At 33.1% G+C, this 21548-nt stretch overlaps 1 pseudogene; it reads left to right on the top strand.

Annotated features, from left to right (window-relative positions):
- Positions 1 to 11707: 11707 nt before the first annotated feature.
- LOC113715806 (phosphoglycerate mutase-like protein 1) lies at positions 11708 to 20606 on the top strand (annotated as a pseudogene).
- The last annotated feature ends 942 nt before the right edge of the window (positions 20607 to 21548 follow it).

The raw sequence follows: 21548 nt of genomic DNA, 5'->3' as shown, positions 1-21548 counted from the left end.
CAAATGTTATATTTACTAACTTATAGACCTCATTTGGGGTTGCAATGATTTATAAAGAAACACTTATGATATAAGTGTTTTTAATAAAAGTGTTCTTAAATTACTAAAAATTGCGCTCTTTAAATTATGAAAAATTAATTTTTCAAGACTCTAGAAGTAGTTTTAATATTTAAAAGTTTTTTTTTTTAGTAAAAGTAGCGCAACTCCAAATGGACCATACATGGTCTATATAGATTAAGCATCTCTACTATAATTTTGTATAAGCACTGGCCTATAAGTAACAACGCATCCTTTTTTTCGAAAATGATAACAATTGTATAATCTATTCGATCTTAAACTACAGGGGAGGAGGAGTCTAAAAAAATTTATATTGGAGGTTAACAGGTATACAAAGCTTACTAAATCAAAGGGATGATTTGACACTACTCTTGAATTTTTTCACACTACTCTTGAGATTTGAACTCTCACATACAACCAAGGAAAACTTAAATCCCTACTTGGTGGCCTCTGAACCGAACTCTGTGGTTCAAAGAGGTATCCAAGAGGCATTATTGGCAGCCTTGCTCTCCCCTCAGTCTTCAGTCCTTTCTAGTGACGCTGCAACACTGGCTAGGGCCTAGGTGTTAGTGGGCTTTCATCACACATTCCAATTCCCCACTATTCACTAATTCATTATTAATCCTCCTCGAGAGTATCGTTTTGGTGGGCAAACCTTCACTTAAGAATTAGCATGTCACGTTTGGTCCGACTGGTGGACATATTCAACATGCTGAAATGGATTGGAAAATTATAACAATGTGATAATCCTCCACATATATAAATTGGGGACTTACTCCTGTCAAACATATGTGGTCAAAGAGGGAGACTCAAAGCCCTAACTCCTACTTTTAAGAAAGTGTGGAAACTATGTACTTGAAGCATTACAATTTTCAAACAAATATTTTTTCTTGATAATCCTCCACATTGATGGTAATGTGAAGGTACATGAAACTTTGGAGCCTTACCGAGTCTAAATCAATTTACTGGTATTCGAGTAATCCTTCGTGTCTTGAATTTTTTTTTTTAAATCACTAAAATAAATTGATTGTCTACACAATATCATCGGCTAAAATACCCAAAAAATACTACTCTCTCTCACCCTGCAATGTAATAGATGAGATGAATAGATGATTAATAATTAGCCTAATTATGTATTTTGACATGATATTTTACCGCAGCTATCTTCTTCGTATAAAGATTTTAAAATATTTATTTTAATTTTTTACAAGAGAAATTTGGGGGGGGGGGGGGGGTTACGTTCTTTGGCCTTCCTTCAGAAAACACTCAATTATAGGATTCTCCTTGCTTTCTGCTAGTTAATGATGAAACACTAGGCATAAGACAGGCAACACTAAGAGGCCGTTTGGATTGCATTTTCCGTCATTTTTCATGGAAAAATTACTGTAGCGATTTGATGTATGTGAGGGAAAAAGGTAATAGGGAAATGTGATCACGGAAAACAACACAATTTTTCGGCGGAAAACCGCAATCCAAACAAGGCCTAAAATTAAAGATTTCTATTTTGGATGGCATCACGCATGAAAAGAGAAGATCCATAGTTATTCGTAAATTGGAAAAAGTCTCACTTTGGTCCTTATATTTTGTAAGAATCCTATATTGACTACATTTTGTCTAGATATGGGATTAAATTGACTAGTTGTGACAGATAGGGGACTACACTAATTGCATTCCAAAATTAAAAGACCAAAGTAGTAATTTCTCTTGTTGAATTCTTGATCCTACTTCCACGTCCTATGACTCTACAATCCAAATTTGTAAATTTGATCCTGAATTTTCTAGGATCATTAGCGTTTGTGGAGTTATAGTTAGATCACTAAAATTTCGTGATTTAGTTTGTGTTGTCTAAACTAAGATAATGTCCCAATAATTGGGGTTTAAAGTATAATATTTCACAAACTTGAATCAATTAGATCGTTTTTTTTTTTTTTCAATTTTTAGCCAAAAAGTAAATTCAGCTTCGAAATGACTTAAACTTTTACGTTATCAGCATATAAATTTTAGTAGAAAAAATCGTTTTCGGCAAATATTACATTTTCAACAATCATTTGAATATGTTTTTCAAGAATTACAAGCTTATTATAAATATATAAAAGGTTTTGTGTTTTTTGTGTTTTATTTTAGAATCTTATGATTCAACATTTATATCTACTATTCGATCCTATGACCTCCAAAACAATTCATGTTGATTACAGTTCCCAATTTTGGCGGTGTATTGTTTAAACCTTTTAACCGACCTTTGTTCTCCTGATAAATAGTACCATCTGATCCCGATCCATACCCTTTTTTCTCTGTCACCTTGTTTCTTCTTCGTTTTTTCCCTTAGAATTTTTTCTTCTTTGTTTTTCTAACCTTTTTGACTGAGAAGCATATTGTAAAAGCAAAAGCAACTTTCCTCGGAACAAAAGAGACAGCTTAAAGAATCATTAGATTAGACAAATTACAGAAGTTTAAGGCTAATGCACGTGACAGCCAAAAACTTTTATTTATTTATTGAATGCAGACAAGATTTCTATATCTCGAGATCCATCCATGGTACATTGATTGCAAAAATTTATAGCTGCCAGGCAGGGAGATATAAGTTGAACTAGACCTAGGATTAGGGTACAAGTGAAACTGGATGTCTGGTGGGAAGACTAATTTTATGAACAATCATTCGTCACGGATTACGCTCCAGATTGGATTAAAATATTTGTTTTAGATTAATCACAGTTTGCCTCCACGAATTTGGCCCCTAATAATAATTTGCCTCTAAATTCCAAATATATACAGTTTACCCTTTGCGATTAACGAGTTGAGGGGCTAAGATGAAGTTATATTTTGCATAGCCAAAATACTCCTAACTAATTATTGAGCACGTATAACAGTTATAATCTAATAATGACTATTTTTTCAATATTTACGAAATTCATTTGAATACAATTACACTATGTATTCGACCTCAATAAAAAAGAATAAAACCTGCAAAAAAAGAAGTTTAAGTAACTAAATGTGTTTATCTTGATGCTAATAGCAGTGATTCCTTTAGATGATAGACAATGAAATATTGGATTCTTTTTTCTAGTATATATAACACTATTTTTAATCTGATTTATACGGGATAAAAAATGTGATTGAAAAAATATAGTAAAAAACGTATTTAGAGAATCCTGAATTATTTTATTAAATAATATAGAATCGAATAAAATATAAAGCATGATACGATTGTGGCATAACACTACTAATTCGGGTCTTATTGAGCCGTGAGAATATTGGGACAGCTGCAAGTGAAAATTATCAAAACCATTCTGCTTATAATTTAAAAGAAGAAGAGAAGCGATGAAAAATTAGTATAGTTTTGGGAATTTTTGACTTTTTTTTTTTTTTAACTCCACAGCACAAATTTTCAACTTCACCTTCTTTTATTTTTAAAATTTTTGTGTCACGTGACTCCGTTTTTTCCCCCTAATGAAATGGTTCATATTCCAACTTATACTATAGCATTATTTTACAACCATTATGGATGGGTATTAATGTTATTTTGTTAAAATTTTAGATGGAGAATTCATCATTAACATTTGACTAGTTAATGAAGGAGGCAAAATGTATATATTTGAAGTCAAGGTGAGCAACATCTTGCAAGGGGCCTAGTTTAGGGGAACAAGCTGTAATTAACCCTTCAGTTTACTTTGGATTCTCATTAGATTGACCGTACTTGGGAAGTAGATTGATTTTCTTGAAAAAAATTAAAAGGTGGCAGGTTTATTTGGATAGGTAATGTTTTTCAAAAAAAAAGTTTGCTTGCATTAAAAACATATTTTCTAATAATTATTTTATTCTCCTAATTATCTTTTTATCTCACATCTATCATATTACAAAAAAAAAAAGTACTAAAATAAATTTTTTAAAAAATTTCAAATAATCTCTTGTCCAAACACATCCACAACCGAATTCAACATTTCCAGCAGCACAGTTAGCACTATCAATGGGGTCGGGTCAGCCCGACCTCGACACAGTTGGCCTGAAAAAAGTTCAATGAACCTAAATTTTAATTGGGTCAGATTGAATTTGGACCTAAATATTAAGTCCGAAATAAATATGAACTGAGTTTGAGTCATACTAGACTCAGACCCGACTAAACCCCCGCCCATATATGAGTATAATTATATATGTAAGATATATAATAATATCTATAATTTATAATTTTCTATACTATATATAAAGGGAGAGGAGGAGGTTTAGAGTAAACAAAAATTTGTCACTTTATATACTTTCTAAATTACCATTGATGATGAGAAAACTTTTAACATAAATAAAAATCTATCTATCTTTGATAACTAACCACTACCAATATGAATTTTTACCAAGTAATATGTATTTTTTCATATTCTATTTTTCAATTTATTTAGTAAATCTTAATGTTCATTAGTTCGCAATTATGGTTATGAATAACTACCAAATAATTACTTTTTATAACTTTTATTTTGGGAAATATGCATTTTCAAAAACTAAAACCAATTTTCTTGAAAATTATGTCAATAAATATACTCAAAATATTTCACAAATATTTTTCTATTATTGCACACACATTATTGTGTGCCATGAATACTAGTACATGTTATGACATAAAATGTTAACAATTTATACGTAAATTTGTATTAATTCATAATTATAAAATATGTATTATATATAATTATGTATTTAATTATGAGTTTGGATCAAATCCGATTTGAGGGCAAAACTCAAATAATAGTGTGAGCTAAAGGCTGAACCTTTTTAATATAAGCCCAAAACCCAAAAATCCGAAACTTGAAAATTCATATAACTTGTGAATCGAATTCAGACTTGTTGAAACTCGGTTTAAAAATCCCAATTGACACCCCTAAGCAAAGTAGGGGAATGCTCACTAACGGAGCACGCAGCCTGATCTACATTTGTCGAAGAACTCTAATCTCCGGGTTGAAAGTCAAAACATCCATCTTTTTTCTAAGTATAAGCATCCAAGTTAATAATATGGTATCCATGTTAATATGCCGCTGGCAATTGTCTGCAGTCTGTAACGGCTACAACTTTTGCTTTCTTGAATTTATGTGCAATCGTAATTATTCGAACAGATAATTAGTTATCCACAAAGGCAAATGATATCTTTGTCACAGTCAAAACTTTAATACCACAGAAATTTAGGTTTTACTTGTTGATCATGTGTCAATTAATTTTTCTTTTAACATCAATACTATATCGCTCACCATTACTTTTGTTACATAATCACGTATCACCATAACTATATAACACTTACATATACCATAGTCACCAGTGAACTTGGCGAGCAAGACCACGTTAATAGTTTAATGTATTTTTCATGTGAGAATTGCAGAGCAGTAGCCGTCAATAGTTGGGTCAAACACTTTCAAATTCCATTTTGGAACCACTCTCCCACAAAGTTCCCCGCTTTGTATCTATGTTTTCAGAATCGGACCGGATATCGATTCGGTTGAGATCAGGGATCAAGGGTCAATGGGTTCAATCAGGTTCAATAGGGGTTGAACCGGATGATGTCATAAATAAAATTTATTTAAAAATTAAAAATATTATATGTAAAATACTTAATAACATGTTAATATTAATAAATGTATATTCATATATAATTGATGTTTCAAAAATATTTAATAAGAAAATACAAATAAATTAGAGCAATCAAGTAGCAATTTATTATTTAATAAACATTAACAAGTTTAGAATTAAAATTATGGACTTAATTGAAAAATAACACCAAACTTTATGACAACATTTATAAAGTATGAAATATTTGAGATACATTAATAATTTTTAACAACTTAAGGATCAAAACATCATATTAAAAATATTCTGCCCTTTCAAAAAAAGTAAAAAAAAAAAAAAAAAAAAAAGATCAGGTTCATTTTTCCGGTCAAACTCGGGTTTTGACCTGGTTTGACTGAGTTTTTGATTTTTCGATTTTTAGGATTAACTCGGATAGGCCAACTTGCCGGTTTTCAGGGTCGACCAGTTCGACAGGGTCGACCAGTTCGACAGGGTCGAACTGACCAGTTCGGTCCGAGTTTAAAAACAGAGCTTTGTATGGGATCTCTCTTTTCAAACTCTTAAATAGGTTCTTGACTTTCAAACCAACTTTCCTTAGGCAAATTGGTCACCAGAAGAGATTTAAAATCTCTCTTTGAACTGCGGGTATGGGGCCCAAATTTTGCACCTTGCAATTAAAAAAAAAATCAAAAAGTGTGTCAGAACATCTATTCGATCTAGATATGCTTGTTTTCCCTCTATCTTCTTATGCAATGCAATTGTTGCTGACTGATAAAAAAAAATTAAGAAATAAGTTGTTGACTTTCGGACAAAACCTTTTATGTATTCCCTAAAACAAAAATTAAGCTAAAAGAACTGAATGAGCTTGGTGCAATTTAACGGTAGCACAGACACAACACGTTGAATGAGCATAATAAAATGCATGTTGGTACCTTAGAATAAGTGTTGTAATTTTTGAGCTCTAGAGTAATTGAATATCTAAAACTGGAGAAAGAAAAGACAAAACAAGTCAGGCTATGTTACTTCAATAAATTTAAGTGTTGAATACTTCAATAGATGCCAAAAGGCTAAATTTAAGTGTTGTAATTTGTGAGCTCTAGAATAGCTGGAAACTTAAATATGAAAAAGGAAAAGATATAAACAAGTCTGCCTATGTTAGAAAAAAGGAATAACACCAATACCACATCCAATGAAAACCAAAAAGTATATTCATTGAATAAGAAATTAAAAATTATATATAGAAATGTTGATGAAGTCTTGATTTGGTGGTTAAAGTTGAGATTCCAAGATTTAGAATTATGGGATCATTTTCTCCCCTTTCCCTTTTCCATTTTTTAAATTCCACCACTTGCCTGCTTTAAAAAAATTTTGTCAATATAGAAAGCAAATTTTTTCATATATTATATATTAAAAATGCTAAAAGGTCTAAAATCAAAAAGTGGTGTTTTTATGGAAGCCTCCCTATTGATAATTGGCATAATCGGGATGCCCTCCCATTTAATTCCAAACTCAAAATTGAATTCACAGATTTGTGCTTAGCCCTTCCGTAGTGGGCTCGGAATTTGGGAATTTGCAGAAAGTCCAGGGCTCTGAAGTCTGAACCCCTTTACAATACACGATATAGTCACATGACTGCCCACTTCGTTAAAGCCCGCGGGCGCAGGCCGTTTCTTGGAAAATAATAAACAAGTCAGCAGCTCCACAGTGGGGTAAGTGTTTCACATATTAACATAATAATTCTTTTGGTAAATCTATATCTATATGTATTGCAGAGAGGGTTTTTAGCAGAGACCCTCTCAATGGCTTCCAAGCTTCCCATTCTTCTTTTTTTTTTTTTTCTAAATTTTTGTATTTATTTTAATTCATAAAATCTAATTTAAAACTTTAAAATAGTGGGTTATAACTAATCCTATCACTAGTTAAATTTAAAATTTAAAACTTTCCCACCATCTCCTTCATAAACCGTTTATAGTTTGTTATTTGTACTTTAAGTCTTTTTTACTCCTTAATTAAATAAAATACATTTGTCAAGCCAAAATTCTCAAGAATAATTGATTAGTCTCATTTTAAAATTATTCACCCTATTACATCTTTATCACTTTAGCCCCTTTTATTCCTTCATTAAAGAGGATTAATTTATCTAGCCAAATCCTTGAGACAATGTGATTAGTCCTATTTTTAAGTTATTTACCCAATTATTTCTTTATCGCTTTCCTTCTAGGTACAATAATTATTTGTTAAAATATTCTAATGATATACTTGATTACTCTTATTTTTTAATAATTTACGTTACAATTACTAAATCAATTTTCTTGTGGTCTTAAACTTATCCTTTTTTTTGTTGTATTCAGCAAGCTTAGGGCACTTTAATAGGTTTGCTTTTTATAATTTTTATATTTTTTATGTTGGATTTTATTCAATAGGTATTTTTTTAAGTTTTAAAATTTGAATGTTAAAATTATACTCTAACATTAAATGTAAATAACAATTATGATATTTGATTTGCACTTAAAATAAACTCAATAGTAATATTGTGCAAGCATTTAGATGACTTTTCGTTTAGCACATGTACACCAAAAAGTGCATGTAAATAAAAATTTATGTATGAATTTTAAATTAATAAAGGTATATTTAGAAGGTTGCTTTTGGTGGTATTTTAGCAAAATTTTGATAAAAAGGTTGTATTTCACCAAATTTACAGCCGAAATTTTTTTTTATCTCAATGATTGCAATTCTAGCTTTTTATTTGATTAAAAACACTTAAAAAATGAGGTAGCAACTTGGAAAAATAATTCTAACTTTTTATATGTCCAAAAACACTTAAAAAGTGAAATAATGAATCCTAAATAGTGAAAGGATTAGAAAGATAGAATTGTAGGGTTAGGGAAGGTAAAGATTAGGGGGCAATTATCAAATTTAATGATTCATGTGAGTTTGGACAAGTTATAATTAGGTTAATCTATATATTCCTACTTAGTTAATGGTTCAAAATAGACGAGTCGTCAATGAACATAGCTTTATATGGGTTTGGATTATCTAATCACCCATTCACGCCCACTACTAAATTTTATTTACTTTTTCATCAACATTTTGTTTAGCAGTAAAATAGTAAATCATATCAACATATCAAGTTAATAAATCAATTTTTACCTAAAGAAAGAGAAAAAAACATTAAAAAAAATTGCTTAAAGGAGCCTAAAATGATTATCATAGTGAGTTTCAAATTTTGTCACTATACAGCGATCTAAAAATAATTTAGGTATTAATGCATGAATGCAAACAATCAATTAACATTCATGAAATTTATTAAACTTTTATGAAAGGAATGGAGGAAGTAGGATAAATTTTAAAAAATAAAATAATAGAAATTAAAGAATAGGAAAAACGATGAATACTTCTTTGCAAAAATTAGAATATAATTATTGGAGTAGTTTAGATTTACCCACTAATGATTGAGTTTGAATCTCGTCTAATTTAATTAAGTCAAAATAAGTGATCCAAATCTATTAAGTTCATACCCATTAATTAATGGGTTAATTTGGTCACCCATTTGGATCCAATTAAATTACACACGCAAACTCATTCGGTGGCGGACGCATTGGCTTCTCTGCAATTGGGAGGGCAGTAGTACTACACCTCAGGTGCGGCGCTGCCTTTCAGGCCCAGAGGAGAGGCTCTGCTGGATCGTCAAGGAGTACCTCGCATCCGTGAGGTGCTCACTAAGGCTTGATAGGCTATGTCCTCCTTTCATAAAACTTATTTCATCTACTCCTTGTAATCATTTTTCTTATCAATAAATTGAGGCTTTTTATTTTAAAAAAAAAGTAAATGGGTTACCATTTACATTTATAAATAGATGAAAATAATAGTAGAATAGGAGACAAGTGGACTGCAAAATTAGATAAGAGATCGGATAATTGGGTGGGAGCGAGATAGAGCAAAGAGAAAATAGGATTTGATAAAACGAGAAAGGGTTGTAGGGATACAAAAAAATTCGGTAGGATTTGAAGGAACGATGAAAGTTTGTAGGGATGCGAGAAAGTTAGATTCAGAAAGTGAGAAGGAGAGTAGAGGGAATATCGAGGAGAGAGGAGGTTCAGAGGTGGAAAAAGTGGCACGAAAGAGGAGAATATGAGAGAAATGGGTAATAATATTGTGTTTGGTCATATTTCGCCTCTTTCTCACATAAACCCGTGCATAGCACGAGCCAAAATACTAGTTATTTATGTATTGACATGCTGATGTTATATATTAGCGGATCTAGATTCATGTCACATATATAAAATTTAATATTCAAATTTAAATTCAGATGATGTGGCATTTATCTAACCCCATCAATGTGTACATTAACGGTATAGAAAAGATTAATTATAATTCTTTTGGAACATAAATGAATTTGTATTCTGCCTTTTTATTCCACTTTTGTCAAAAAAAAAGTAAATTTCCAAACTAACCATTTATGCTTCGTCTCCTTTTATGAAAACTAGAAATGCTTTAAACATTATAAACCTCATAACCTTAGATATATGAAAGTTGTCGCATGTAATATACCAAGTTCTCATGTTCGAATATCATTTTAAAGATTTGACACCAGTTCTTTTGAGAGAGGGCGTTAAGTTTTTGAATCATTTAGGTTCTAGAGAGAGAACGTATCACCCTAGCGCCAAGTGTAATAGATTGAATTGAATTTGCCATTGCAATCTATTTTATGGAAGTGTAACTTGTCATAAACTTAAATAGCCTGAAAGAATAATAAATTCAAGTATACACACATGTGAATTCAATGATGAAGCCAAGGAGAGGTTGAGAGGGGCCATGTTCCCCCTCCCCCCAAAGTTTTGAAAATTTTAACTTATAGTGTGTAAATATATGTGTTAAATAAAGTTGGCTCTCTAATTTTTTACAATTTTAGTTTATGTTACGAGAGTTTATATATATATATATATTAGGTCCCATTTGAGATTACATTACTTTTAGTAAAAAAATACTTTTAGATGTTAATAGTAGTTTTAATGTATTTGGTGAATATCATCCCATAAAATTAGGTATAGAATTTTTGGTGTTAAAAGCACTTTTAGGAAAAGCTCAAATTTGGTGCTTTTAGAGTAACTTTTGTGATTTAAAATATAAAACATCAAATTTAATCATCTTATCCTATCTTATAAACCAAATAAGGAGATAAACACATTAAAAATTTTCAAATTACACATTATCCAACACAATAAGTACTTATTGAATTATATCTCCAAACAATATATTTAAAAGCACTTAAACAATTGATAAGTACTTTTATTAAGCCACCGCAACTCCAAATGGGTCCTTAGCCACCCTTGAATTAAATTTTTTCAAAACAAGTTATTTATTTTTTATTGTGATAATTATTTAACTTTCAAAAAATTAAATATATAATTTGATGATCCACGATAAATTGTCCCCCTAGGAAAAGAATCCTAGTTGTGTTATTGACATGATAATTTGTTTTGTCTCTGAAAACAAGTTTATTTAGTAACAAGGATCAAATCCATAAAAAAAAAAATTTTGTCGCAACAATAACAAGTTAATCAAATTATCTGATTAACTTGAGAATGAATCATCAAGTGTCTTGAAAGTACTATTCTCTTGTTCCAAAATATTAGTAACAAGGATCAAATCCACCAGATTGATTAACTTAGAATAAATCATCAAATGTCTTGAAAGTACTATCCTCTTGGTCCAACATAAACATAATATCGATAAATTTCCTCCCTTATCCTTATAGTCAGTTCTTTGTCTGACAACTTGCTCTCTATTTCTTCATCTCTGTCATCCTTGTTAGGATCACCTGCCCCACATGAATAGCCCAGATTGGGCTACACAAGTTCGGTTTGATTTGGATTGTTGATTTTAAAATTGAAATAATTTAAAATGAACAATCTAAACTGGATGAGCATTCATTAACCATATAGACTAAGTGTGAAAGCCAGGGATCCACGTCAGCGTCGGCGTCCTCCACATGGCGAGAGGTGATTGGCTTCCTGGTGATGTGGCATGATGTGATTGGTGGCAACTTTTGTTTCGTTGCATGTCAATTATTTTTTCCCTTACCCTTTCCTTCCGTTTGTTTGGTGCTGTTTTGTTGGCGAGCTTTTCACTGGAGGTCAGCAAACTGCTCCACCAGTTCTACCCACTCCGGACGTCCTTCTCTACCCACTCCAAACTGCTTCCTTGGTTAGATATTGGCCTTCTTTTCACTCCAAACTGACTCTGCGTTCAGCAGCCTTCTTTCTCTATCTTTCAAAACGTAGCAACATCAATCAATGTCAAGAGCTCTTGAAGACCAGTTCCTATACAAAACTCCATTTTTTTCATGAGACCTAGAGATCTCCCCTCAATTTCCGGCATTTGATTGTACTTGGGAGAGATTGTAATCTCAATTGGAGCATCCAGAGGAGTGGGTGCTTACGATTTGATGGACGATGGGCTCGAGACAGAAAATGGCTGGTAATCTTCTTCCCGTTCCACTCCCGGTTCTCCCTCTTGTTCTTCTTCATCTTCCTCTCTCCCTCGAGTAGTTAGCTCTAATTTTTTCTGTTTTTCTGACATTTTTCCTGATATTTCTATTTCCTTGGCTAAAAGCAGCAAATATTTTTTTCCCATCTCCTTTGTATCCTTTTGTGAAACAATGAGAAAGGGGAAGGTCAATATTTCACCTCCACTATCTGATGTGAATTTCTAGAATGCAGATATGGTACTTTTCTTCCCCTTTCTTTCCATGATTAATGTCTCCGTTTCATTTTTGTTTTATCATTGATTTTTTATTTTTAATTAGAAGAAAATTTTTTAATATGGTCTACGATGATGAATAATTGATGATTAGTTAGCTTTTAGATATTTATTTACTTGGTGTTTTGTTGTTCCATTTTTCGTTCTTGCCTTTCTTGGATTTTTTTGGAGCTGGGAGGAAAAATGGCCACCGTGAAAAACAACTGGTAAGGGAAAATATAAGTTTTGTTGTATCATTCTGATTTAATTTTTATAGGATACCCTCTTGATCTCAAGAAATGTTTTAGTGATCTTAATAATCTTCAAGCCAGAGAAGACTCTGCTATTAGGTATTTCGATTTTTTTTTTCAAATTTCTGACCAAGTTGTGGATTTGGACTATTTTGTGATTATTGTGGTTGATTTTTTAAGTAGCATTTTTTAGGCAAGCTGAGTTGGAGGCTAAAAGATTTGGGATTGGTGTTACAGCTGAAGCTCAGAGCATTTTTCATGCTTTGAACAAAACGTAAGATTTTATGTTTCAAGTTTGGTGAAGTTTCAAGTTCCTGTTGCTGCTATCGAGAATTTCCATCAAATAATAAGCTTGGTGATGTTGCCTTCAGCCCTGTTTACAAGGTCCTGTTTCGAATGAAACCATTTTGCATGATGGACCTCTAGATTCTCGGTTGGGATGGTGGTGTCATTTGAAGGTCCATAATCGATACCATGAATAAGGTATAATTTACAGTCAAGATCTGTTTGATTCTGATTATCATCATCAATTCCCCCTACACTGCTCCTAACATTTCCAACTTGTGTAGCTTCCCTATTGCATCCGCTTCACCTCTCTCTTTCTCATTGATGCTGTAAGTCCAAAAAGTTCAACCTTTTCTTCTTCCCAATCTGCTCACTGCATTTTTCTGTAATTTAAATATAAAAATGAAGTGTTACTGTTCTTTTTGCTCATCTGGGATTCATTTTAGATGAGCAACACTGAGATTTTGATATTTTGTCGAAATTCTATATACCAGACATTTTTCCTTTCTGCTTTTTGCTTTTGGCTTTTCACTCATCTTTAAGTGAGTAGAATTGAGTGTTGTCATCCCAAAACATAATTGTATGTAGGATTAGAGACTTTAGAGGCGAGGCTAACTGAGATGTGTATTTGAGGGGGCAACCTCATATTTTTGCAGAATTTTTTTTTTTTGGTGTTGGGATCTGACATTTATAAGGATTGAAAATAGCGTTTAAAAATTTTAAGAATATGGTGCAATTTAAAAATCCTTAGGGAGTAAAATACGGAAAAATGTTTGTTAACCTACATGTGGTTGTGTGGCAGTTACATGGAGCTTCCATTTATAAAATGCTCAATAGCTGTTCTTTAATTTTGAATTGGTAAGACTATACCAAGCAGTTCTTTTCCCTGCCTTGAAATTTGGTCCATCATCACCCAAAAAAATTGGCCTTGACTTCCCAGTGTTGAGCTCTAGTTTTTACATGTATCTATGTTTGTGCCTACACAATGTTGCCAAGAGTTTTTATGCTGTATAGCATTTTTGGGAGCTACTCTTTTGAGTTTTTATTTTGTGAATAGATCTTTTTGTTTCTTACAATTGCTAGTATGGACAGTGGTGAATTTCCGAATCTGTATCCATTGCACCGGTGCAAAACTCTTTACCTGGTTGGTAAATTCAAATTTTCTAGATATTCAGTATCATACTCTAAGTATGCCAATTAACTCCGTCTTTTAGATTTGAATGATACTTAAGATTGTCCTTTCTCTTGGCTTTTGCGCACAATTTAATGATCTTTGTGGTCTCATTAAACCATAACTTAGGTGAGGCATGCTCAAGGAATCCATAATGTGGAAGGAGATATGAGCTATAAAGCATATGCATCTCTAGAATATTTCGACGCACACCTTACTCCACTTGGCTAGCAACAGGTAGGAAACAGCTGACTTCCTGTGATACATAGTTGAATCTCTTACCTCTATTTTGGTTTTCAATCTAGAACAAAGTCTTTTATGGTAACTATAGGGTATGACAATCTTTAGCTCCTGTATCAAGTTGATAATTTGCGCAAGCATGTACATACAAGTGGGCTTTTGAATAGGATTGAATTAGTTGTCACATCTCCATTACTAAGGTACCAATTCTCTTAACTTTTTGTGTATTAACTACCATAAGCTATCATTTTTTGAAAGAATGACTCCTCAAACTCTAGAATTTTGGCATTTTTGTAGTCAATGTTGGGTTTGCTTATCCAACTTCTTAAACATACATATTTTCATGTCTTGAACTACATAAACTGAATTTCTTGTATGAAGAAAGAAACTCCGGCAGAATTAAGCTGCAGCTAGCTTCAAAACCTGATAGTAGCTCTAAATTATAGATCAATGACTGTTTCTTTGGTCCTTTCTTTTTTTGAGCATTGAGTTGTGGTTTGTCAATGCCATTCCCACATGGTTAGTGCTGTTAAGCCAAATAAGTAGCTCGAAAACTCGTTCGAGCTCAGCTCGATAAGGCTTGAGCTTGGCTCGTTAATTTTAGTTAACGAGTCGAGCTCGAGTTCGAAATATACTCATTTAGTTATCGAGCTGGGTAAGCTCGAATTCCCTTCTTTATCGAGTAGCTCGATTGAGCTTGATAAAGAAGGGCATTTTTCTCATTTTAGCAGTCAAATAGCAGAAATTTGGACTAGGGTTCGATACTTCAATTGCATCGTTTCATTCTTCTTCTCCCTTCTGCCTCTCCGCCGCACTCCACAAATAACAACGCCGCAACCCATAACCAGCAACCTCTGCCTCTCCGCCGCAACCCATAGCCAGCAATACTCCAACAAAGCAACATCCACCAAGTCACCCACAATCGTTGGCCTTCCTGTTTTCTACCATCAACTATCCCTGCTTTCCACCAAAATCAACTAGTCCACCAGCACCTTTGTTTTCTTCCATTAACAACAGGTCCATCACCACGGCCAAAACCAGTCACCTCCAGTTAATCTCTGCTCTCTGGTCTCCACCAAAAATCACTGCAAGCAACCATTGACCAGTCCAATTTGACTGGTTTCTCTAATCCATCATGATTTCTAGTAAGTTTTGTCTCTTTTCGTAGGTAAATTATCCTAAGTTGTACTGCAAACTTGACTGAAATATTCCTAAGTCTAGAGTCTTTAGCTGCCTGCATTACCGACACGAAGAAAAAAAGAGGAAGATAGCATCCTTGTTTTTTATTTGCATGCTTGTCCTTTCAGATTTTCTTTGAGCTCAATTAAAGAGAGCCTTTGAAGCTGTGGCCCGCTTTCTAATACCGTAGTCTTTGTAGCAGTCATTCATGAGCATTCTATGGTTACCATTCAGATAATGTGCACTATATTTTGTTAGGGATTCAATGATGAGGGTCCTTCCAAATGAATGTAGTCATACATAATTCACTGGAAAGGACTACTGCTTTTTGCTTGTATCAAAAAAATAGTATTGTCCCCTTCCAAGAGTTCATAACCTGCTATCAATATTGAACAGCCAATATAGTGTTTGCTTATTCTTCATGTTATTACATGGCCTTGTGGGAGGGAGGGAGTTGTCTCTTCTTCTTATGTCTTGTGTGGTGTACTAAAATTATCTTCCTTTGGTCCCCCCACTTCATCACGGCTATATATATATATATATACACACACACACACACACACATATTATGAGTCTAGATTTTGACAAAAAACAGACGCTGATGTCGTCCAAGTACATGATGATATTAATGATGTTGGTTTTCCATCAACTAGAAAAGAGTAATAACTTATCAGTGGAATGAAAATGAATTCTTCGAGTGACTTGTGATTAACGGATGTCTAAGAATCTTATCTAGTGTCCAAAAGGAAAAAAAGAGAGGAGTGAAACAGTCTGTTAACGCCTGATTCCTAAGCTAACATCTAAGATTCTCGGATCTCTGTCCCTCTCCCTGTTTGTGTAATTTACAATCCCAACTCCATTCCTTATCCGTGTAACAGTCCAACTTTCAACTTTTCTCCCTTTCGGCTTTCCTAGATGTTGACCACCTTGATTGAGTTTGATTCGGATTAACTTGAGCAAAGAACTAGTCTTTCTTATAGTCACTGATAGTAAATAAGTAATAGTTTTTGTTACCTAGCACTTTATCTGATAGTAGAAGTTTTTGTTAAATTTCAGTATGCACTGCATTAAGTGGTTGAGTTATTAAATATCATATGGACTTGATTGCATATGTTCCTTATGGATGTGACTCAAGTATATTTTCTCTTTTAAATAATAGATATGTACAGTCCTCTATTTCATTCACACCAAGGATCATCAACAAGTCCTGTTATGAAGGTTGGAAATGAAGCTGTAGATCAAAAACTTGAGGTGGAGTTTAATGCTAATGGGATGAGCAAAGAAGAACTGGACTTAGATAACTTAGAGCAACCGAATAAAGGAGCCGAAACAGGGGACAAAGGTCTTGTTGAAGGAGCAAATCTGTTTGAAAAAAAAAAAGCAACGGAAAAAGAAGTCAACAATATGGGAGGATATGACAGTAGTAAAACAGCTTGGTGGAACATTGAAAGTGCAGTGCAATCACTGCAAAGAACTATTTGCCAAAAGCCCATCTAGAGCTACTTCTCAACACAAGCGTCACCTCAAAAATTGTCTACAAAAGAAACTGGCTATTGGGGAGGAACATCGAAATAGGCAGCAAGTGTTATCCTTCACCGAAGGACCTTTGGATGGTATAACTTCTATAACTAATTTTTCCTATAATCATGCTAAAGTACGAGAGTTAGCAACCCATATGGTTCTTGTACATGAGTATCTTTTCTCTATGTTGGACCATGTTGTTTTAAACAAGTTCATGAAAGCTGCATCTCCATTTTATAAAAAGATTAACTGGCAAACAGTAAAGAAAGATTGTGTGACTGCTTACATGCTTGAGAAGAGAAGGTTGAGAAATATATTAAAAGGTGCCAATAGAGTTAGTATAACCACATATTTGTGGAAATTTGGTCAAAAAATTTAATACATGGTTGTGATAGGGCATTTTGTTGATAGTGATTAGGTGTTGCAAAAATGGGTTCTAAATTTTTGTAATGTCCCACCTCCTTACACAGGAGTAATTATTGCCGATACTTTAAGTAAGTGTTTTCTTGAGTGAGGGATTGAGAATAAGGTTTTACTATAATTGTGGACAATGCTTCTTATAATGATGTATGCATTAGAAGACTTAAAGAGGATTTCTCTCTAAGAAAAAGGTTGAGCATTGGAGGAAAAATTTTTCATGTTAGGTGTTGTGCCCATATACTTAATTTGCTTGTTCAAGATGGGCTTAATCAAATTGTTGATGTAATTGATGTTGTTTGAGAGGGGATTAAATATTTGAAAAATTCAGAGTCTCGTGTCAATGACTTTGCCAAAATAAAAAAACAGCTTCAATTGCCTTCTAAAAAGCTCATTTTGGACTGCCCAACTACGTGGAACAAAACTTATTTGATGTTGGTTTCAGCTCTAGAGTTTAGGGTTCTATTTGCCAGGTATGGGGACATTGATCCTGGGTTTCACTATGTCCCAAGTGAGTACGAGTGGATGAAAATTGAAGAAGTATGTAAATTTTGGGTATTTTTTATGAGATCACCAATATTATTTCTGGATCCAATTACCCAACAACTAACCTTTTTCTTGTAGAGTTGTATAGGATTAAAGAGCTATTAAATGAAAAAGCTGTCAATTTTTCTGATCATATTTGATTTATGGCTGAGAGTATGGCACAAAAATTTGACAAGTATTGGGGTGAAAGCAATGTCTTGATGTCTTTGAGTGCTATTCTTGATCTGAGGTACAAAATGGTCCTTGTTAATCATACTTTCCTAGTTATTTATGGAGAGAATGCAGCCCCTAGGTACATTGATGAGATTAGATGCATTCTTTATGACCTCTATAATGAATATATGGATGCTCACATCTCATCTCATAGCGAGGAACCACAAAGGGAAGTTGGAAAATGAAAACATGCAGAAATTACAAGTAAACCTACCCAAGGGGTTGCTAAAAAGCTTGGGGTTAATGTTCAAACTGGGAAAGAAAAATTTCAGATGATTGTTAGTGAAATTGACAAGGCTCTCCCTGAAAAATTAGATTTAGATGTCTATTTGTAAGAGGGCAGGTATGTTTGTGATGCAAATGCAAATCTTGATGTCTTGGGTTGGTGGAAAGGGGAAAGATGGAGGTTTCCTATATTGTCAAGATTGGCAATTGATGTACTTGCTATTCCAGTTACAACCGTGGCATCCGAATCTACTTTCAGTACTGGTGGTAGAATAATAGATGATAGGCGTGCTTTTATGTCTATTGAAACTGTGCAAATGCTACTTTGTGGGAATGATTGGATCCGCAATCTTTATGGGTTAAAAAACAAGTCTCGTGTAAGTAAAATATATCTTCTACTAATTGTTTATTTTGGCAGCCCATTTTATCTTGTTAGGAGTTGTAACTTTCTTGTTTTCATTTTGTAGGAACCACTCGATGTTCCCGGATCATCTACAATTGAAGAAATTGATCTTTCGGACATTTGAAGGCTATTTTCTAGAATATGTGATGCTGTTTCTTGTGATTTGTGAAGCTGGAATTGTGAAGCTGTACTTTTTCTTGTGATTTTTGAAGGGGTTGCTGTACTTTTTCTTGTGATTTCTGAAGTTGGACAATTTTTTAGCTATGTAGCAGTGTTTTACATAGTTATTTGGCTGTAGTTTGTGCGTTTATTTGACTGGACAAAACCTGTTATGGTATATTGGCTCTTATGGATGTTGCCTCGTATGGAATTAACCTGTAATTTGTGTATTTGTTGACTTTTATTCCTAGAGTTTGCGTTGTATGGATGTTATGGTCTTATATGTTGTCTCGGATGAAATGTGGTTAGTGTTTGTGTATTGTTGAATGTGAATGGCATTGTATTGGCAACTTAGCAATTTTTGTTGATTTTGGATAGGGTGTGCCATTTGTAGTGCTCGATTGGCCTAACTCTAGCCAATTATTACCATCCGCAGCCAGATATTTCGTTTATTAGGTTGAATTAGCCTAACTCCAAACAATGCAATCCTTCATGGTATTAGATTGGAGTTTGTGTATTTGTATTGAATGGAATTATGTTGAACTTCGTATTTGTTGAGTGCTGGACAAATTTTTGGATCTATTGAATGGAATTATGTTGGACTTCGTATTTGTTGATTGCTGGACAAATATTTCGAATTCGAGCCTCGAGCTCGAACAGATATTTCGAACTTCAGCTCGAGCTCGTTCGAACCTGGCTCATTTGTGATAAACGAGTTGAGTTCGAACTCGAGTTCGAGTCATATTTCAATTTTCCGAGTCGAGTTCGAGCGCATATCATGGCTCGTCCGCACAGTCGAGAGAGCTCGAGCCTGGCTGGAATTATTCATGAGTTAAGCTCTGCGTTCGGATACTCGGCTCGACTAACAGCTCTACACATGGTTGAGTACACATTTTCAAGTACAATGAGATGACGTTTTATAGGGTAATTGTTGTCAATGCCTGCTGTCCCCTGATTCAAGAAGACTAAAGTTAACCATTATACATTCAACTGAATAGTTGCTCCACAAGCTCTAACCTGATATGAAAAGGCATGCTTTGGTACCTTGACTGTATGCTTTTGGTTATGATGATTTATTCTAACACTATAGGACTATGCAAACTGCTGTTGGGGCATTTGGTGGTGATGGCTGTACAGACAGGACGGATATCCTGCCACTGATGTTGGCAAATGCAGGAAATAGTTGGCATGCTGCAATTTCAAGTCTTAATTGTCTTCCTATCATTGCATTAGAACTTTGTCAAGAGCATTTGGTAGGTCTTTTGAAGGTTAGGTGTGCACTTTTGATTTTAAATGTGAACATTCTTGTGGCTGTGGATAGCATTCTGATTTTCTTGGTTTCAAGTCGGGTGGAAAGGAACCTTTGATTTAATTACTAAGCTCAAATGCTTTATCCAGTTCTAGGGAATTATTTGGAACTCTTAATATTTCTTTTAGAACTCAAATATTATGATTACTTCCACTTAAATCCAGTGAATTTTCCATTTTCCTTTTTTCTTGTTTGTGAAAGACTAGAGGGTATGTGGTAGAGGTGAATATCTTACTCTAGATTCATATTTTATTTGCATAATTTCTACATTCATATTGAAGCCTGAATCTTTTTCATCTAATAATCTGGTTGCAGGGTGTTCGTCCATGCGATAAGAGGAGAAACATCTAATAATCTTTTTCATATTTAATATCTGAATTTGAATAACTGGGCATTTATGGACAAGATTAAAAATTACACCACGCATCCTCCTAGTTATACTCTTTGGCTGCACAAATCACAAGAATCTATTATTGCCATATCACCCACTTCCATTAATGTCTTTCAATGACATATTAGACTTTTGGTTGTGCCTTATCACGGCTTTTTTTATTTATTGCGAATTGATACAAATATGAATAATTTAAATATAAAAATTAACAACAATTCTACATGTTCATTCATATTAACTTTAAAAATTAATGCATTCTAAATGTTTAATTATTTACTAATTTTAAAAATTTGTTTACATACTTTCACTATAATATGATAGTATATATCAAATAATGTACCCTATATCAAAAACTTGGTAGATATTCTTTTTTTATGAATATTCTTTTAGATAATTTAAATTTTTATAATGGCAATAAATCTAGAACTATATATTCATATTTAATTAAGTAGAAAAGATCCAGCAATCCATTTTTTTCATCATTAAATATTCAGTTTTCAACAATATTGGTAAATCTGTCAATGTAATAGTTAATTCTCTTTTTTTACACTAAATTAAATCAAAATTAGGGGAAGAGATAATGAACATTTTGCAGACTAATCAATGATATAGTGGAAGAAGGAAATAACTTATGGAATATGTAAGATTTCAATAATTATGATTTGAAAAAGGTTTTACTATAGTTCTATACTAGTGTTAATACCCGTGCTACGCACGGTGCTTACGTTATTGAAATAAATTAAAAGATTATACGAACATAATTTGGAAAAAGTTAAAAAATTATACCAACATAATTAAAATTTAAGATTTGTCTAACAATAGTTCAAAATATGACAAAACTTGTAGATCATTCAAGAATTGTGTTTTTGCGGAAGATGGATCTTAAAATAATAATAAAAATT

Source organism: Coffea arabica, chromosome 11c (genome assembly GCF_036785885.1).
Source record: "Coffea arabica cultivar ET-39 chromosome 11c, Coffea Arabica ET-39 HiFi, whole genome shotgun sequence".
Taxonomy (NCBI): domain Eukaryota; kingdom Viridiplantae; phylum Streptophyta; class Magnoliopsida; order Gentianales; family Rubiaceae; genus Coffea; species Coffea arabica.
This window is presented reverse-complemented; position numbering and strand designations above follow the sequence as displayed.